This window comes from Arachis ipaensis, chromosome B7 (genome assembly GCF_059453495.1).
Source record: "Arachis ipaensis isolate K30076 ecotype BB chromosome B7, ASM5945349v1, whole genome shotgun sequence".
Lineage (NCBI taxonomy): Eukaryota > Viridiplantae > Streptophyta > Magnoliopsida > Fabales > Fabaceae > Arachis > Arachis ipaensis.
This window is the reverse complement of record NC_142442.1, coordinates 55,532,501-55,537,500: the sequence shown is the minus strand read 5'-3', so window position 1 is coordinate 55,537,500 and position 5,000 is coordinate 55,532,501.

Genomic DNA, 5,000 nt, shown 5'->3' with positions numbered 1-5,000 from the left:
CGTAGGGCGAGCACGACACGTTGCCCCTCGGGAGTGGACACGAACAGGTAACCGTCTTCCGCAACGTGACCCCTCAAAGTGCTGGGACGAGCACGTCGCGTTGCCCCCTGCCCACGACACCCGCTGCCGCACGCATATCCATCATCCGCGTCGTGCGCCACACTAGGCCTGGCCAAGCGTCGGGCTGCGCAAGCCGCGTTGCCCCTCGCGGGGGCGCACAGGCCGCCCGCCGATCCCACGTCGTGCTCGGACTTGGGATGATCCCCCTAGTCCTGGGCCGAGCACAAGGTGTTGCCCCGAGCGTGTGCCCAAGGCACAACTCCACCACGCCATGCTCCCTAGGTGGTGCCTAGGTGGGCCGTGCACGGACGTGTTTCCCTTCTTGTTGGTCCTTCGGTGATCGGGGTTCGCAGCAGCCAGACGCACGTGCTCGACCTTGGACCCGGGGCGGGGGACCCCGGCGGCACACCACAACCACAACGTGCTTGCTAGTGTGCCTAGGGGATGGCAAGGCAACGTGCATCTTGCTGGCATTGCGCCCAGCAAGCCCTTGGGCAACTCGAGTTTCAGCAGCACGACACCCCTCCCCCCTATAATAGGCTGCCGAGCCATTACCAAAGTGCCACGGGTAGACGTCCTTTTCCGTGAGGAGACATACTAAAGGAAAGTGCTCTAGAGGTCGAATTTTGACGCCGTTTTTTGCAACAACCTCTAGAAAAATAAGATCTTTCCATCCTCCAAATTTGGTGAATTTACACCGTGCCGATTTTTTTTGACGATTTTTTTACCGCCCGGAATGCCGGAAATTCAAAAAAAATGAAAAACGGAGCAAACCTGCGATTTTTGACCTGGATTTTTTTGTGCAGCCTTCACATAATATTACCAAGGTTCCCTCAAAATTTCACGAAAAATGCACGAGCCAATTCTGAGATATGAAAATTTGGCTCCTCCGTTGCAACGCTCCGAGCCATCGTTGCAACGGCGGGTGCCTCCGTGGGGGGCGGGGGAGCCCGGCGGCACACCACAACCACAACGTGCTTGCTAGTGTGCCTAGGGGATGGCAAGGCAACGTGCATCTGGCTGGCATTGCGCCCAGCAAGCCTTTGGGCAACTCGAGTTTCAGCATCACGACTCCCCTCCCCCCTATAATAGGCTGCCGAGCCATTACCAAAGTGCCACGGGTAGACGTCCTTTTCCGTGAGGAGACATACTAAAGGAAAGTGCTCTAGAGGTCGAATTTTGACGCCGTTTTTTGCAACAACCTCTAGAAAAATAAGAACTTTCCATCCTCCAAATTTGGTGAATTTACACCGTGCCGATTTTTTTTGACGATTTTTTTACCGCCCGGAATGCCGGAAATTCAAAAAAAATGAAAAACGGAGCAAACCTGCGATTTTTGACCTGGATTTTTTTGTGCAGCCTTCACATAATATTACCAAGGTTCCCTCAAAATTTCACGAAAAATGCACGAGCCAATTCTGAGATATGAAAATTTGGCTCCTCCGTTGCAACGCTCCGAGCCATCGTTGCAACGGCGGGTGCCTCCGTGGGGGGCGGGGGAGCCCGGCGGCACACCACAACCACAACGTGCTTGCTAGTGTGCCTAGGGGATGGCAAGGCAACGTGCATCTTGCTGGCATTGCGCCCAGCAAGCCTTTGGGCAACTCGAGTTTCAGCATCACGACACCCCTCCCCCCTATAATAGGCTGCCGAGCCATTACCAAAGTGCCACGGGTAGACGTCCTTTTCCGTGAGGAGACATACTAAAGGAAAGTGCTCTAGAGGTCGAATTTTGACGCCGTTTTTTGCAACAACCTCTAGAAAAATAAGAACTTTCCATCCTCCAAATTTGGTGAATTTACACCGTGCCGATTTTTTTTGACGATTTTTTTACCGCCCGGAATGCCGGAAATTCAAAAAAAATGAAAAACGGAGCAAACCTGCGATTTTTGACCTGGATTTTTTTGTGCAGCCTTCACATAATATTACCAAGGTTCCCTCAAAATTTCACGAAAAATGCACGAGCCAATTCTGAGATATGAAAATTTGGCTCCTCCGTTGCAACGCTCCGAGCCATCGTTGCAACGGCGGGTGCCTCCGTGGGGGGCGGGGGACCCCGGCGGCACACCACAACCACAACGTGCTTGCTAGTGTGCCTAGGGGATGGCAAGGCAACGTGCATCTTGCTGGCATTGCGCCCAGCAAGCCTTTGGGCAACTCGAGTTTCAGCAGCACGACACCCCTCCCCCCTATAATAGGCTGCCGAGCCATTACCAAAGTGCCACGGGTAGACGTCCTTTTCCGTGAGGAGACATACTAAAGGAAAGTGCTCTAGAGGTCGAATTTTGACGCCGTTTTTTGCAACAACCTCTAGAAAAATAAGATCTTTCCATCCTCCAAATTTGGTGAATTTACACCGTGCCGATTTTTTTTGACGATTTTTTTACCGCCCGGAATGCCGGAAATTCAAAAAAAATGAAAAACGGAGAAAACCTGCGATTTTTGACCTGGATTTTTTTGTGCAGCCTTCACATAATATTACCAAGGTTCCCTCAAAATTTCACGAAAAATGCACGAGCCAATTCTGAGATATGAAAATTTGCCTCCTCCGTTGCAACGCTCCGAGCCATCGTTGCAACGGCGGGTGCCTCCGTGGGGGGCGGGGGAGCCCGGCGGCACACCACAACCACAACGTGCTTGCTAGTGTGCCTAGGGGATGGCAAGGCAACGTGCATCTTGCTGGCATTGCGCCCAGCAAGCCTTTGGGCAACTCGAGTTTCAGCATCACGACTCCCCTCCCCCCTATAATAGGCTGCCGAGCCATTACCAAAGTGCCACGGGTAGACGTCCTTTTCCGTGAGGAGACATACTAAAGGAAAGTGCTCTAGAGGTCGAATTTTGACGCCGTTTTTTGCAACAACCTCTAGAAAAATAAGAACTTTCCATCCTCCAAATTTGGTGAATTTACACCGTGCCGATTTTTTTTGACGATTTTTTTACCGCCCGAAATGCCGGAAATTCAAAAAAAATGAAAAACGGAGCAAACCTGCGATTTTTGACCTGGATTTTTTTGTGCAGCCTTCACATAATATTACCATGGTTCCCTCAAAATTTCACGAAAAATGCACGAGCCAATTCTGAGATATGAAAATTTGGCTCCTCCGTTGCAACGCTCCGAGCCATCGTTGCAACGGCGGGTGCCTCCGTGGGGGGCGGGGGAGCCCGGCGGCACACCACAACCACAACGTGCTTGCTAGTGTGCCTAGGGGATGGCAAGGCAACGTGCATCTTGCTGGCATTGCGCCCAGCAAGCCTTTGGGCAACTCGAGTTTCAGCATCACGACACCCCTCCCCCCTATAATAGGCTGCCGAGCCATTACCAAAGTGCCACGGGTAGACGTCCTTTTCCGTGAGGAGACATACTAAAGGAAAGTGCTCTAGAGGTCGAATTTTGACGCCGTTTTTTGCAACAACCTCTAGAAAAATAAGATCTTTCCATCCTCCAAATTTGGTGAATTTACACCGTGCCGATTTTTTTTGACGATTTTTTTACCGCCCGGAATGCCGGAAATTCAAAAAAAATGAAAAACGGAGCACACCTGCGATTTTTGACCTGGATTTTTTTGTGCAGCCTTCACATAATATTACCAAGGTTCCCTCAAAATTTCACGAAAAATGCACGAGCCAATTCTGAGATATGAAAATTTGGCTCCTCCGTTGCAACGCTCCGAGCCATCGTTGCAACGGCGGGTGCCTCCGTGGGGGGCGGGGGAGCCCGGCGGCACACCACAACCACAACGTGCTTGCTAGTGTGCCTAGGGGATGGCAAGGCAACGTGCATCTTGCTGGCATTGCGCCCAGCAAGCCTTTGGGCAACTCGAGTTTCAGCATCACGACACCCCTCCCCCCTATAATAGGCTGCCGAGCCATTACCAAAGTGCCACGGGTAGACGTCCTTTTCCGTGAGGAGACATACTCAAGGAAAGTGCTCTAGAGGTCGAATTTTGACGCCGTTTTTTGCAACAACCTCTAGAAAAATAAGATCTTTCCATCCCCCAAATTTGGTGAATTTACACCGTGCCGATTTTTTTTGCCGATTTTTTTACCGCCCGGAAAGCCGGAAATTCAAAAAAAATGAAAAACGGAGCAAACGTGGGATTTTTGACCTGGATTTTTTTGTGCAGCCTTCACATAATATTACCAAGGTTCCCTCAAAATTTTAGAAAAAATGCACGAGCCAATTATGAGATATGAAAATTTGGCTCCTCCGTTGCAACGCTCCGAGCCATCGTTGCAACGGCGGGTGCCTCCGTTGCAACGAAACCAGCCAACGATGCACCTAACCCAGCATCCGTTGCAACGCACCTTGCCTCCGTTGCAACGCGCCCAGCCAACGTTGCACCGTCCCCTGCCTCCGTTGCAACGCGCCCAGCCAACGTTGCAACGCGCCCTGCCTCCGTTGCAACGCTCCCAGCCAACGTTGCAACGCGCCCTGCCTCCGTTGCAACGTCACCAGCATCCGTTGCAACGCGCCCTGCCTCTGTTGCAACGCGCACGGCCAACGTTGCACCGACCCTAGCATCCGTTGCACTGCCCCCAGCCAACGTTGCAACGCGCCCAGCCAACGTTGCAACGCGCCCTGCCTCCGTTGCAACGTCACCAGCAACCGTGGCAACGCGACCTGCCTCCGTTGCGACGCCCCCAGCCAACGTTGCAACGCGCCCTGCCTCCGTTGCAACGTCACCAGCATCCGTTGCAACGCTCCCAGCCAACGTTGCAACGCGCCCTGCCTCCGTTGCAACGTCACCAGCAACCGTGGCAACGCGACCTGCCTCCGTTGCAACGCCCCCAGCCAACGTTGCAACGCGCCCTGCCTCCGTTGCAACGTCACCAGCATCCGTTGCAACGCGCCCTGCCTCCGTTGCAACGTCACCAGCCAACGTTGCAACGCGCTCGGCATCCGTTGCAACGCCCCCAGCCAACGTTGCAATGCCCCCAGC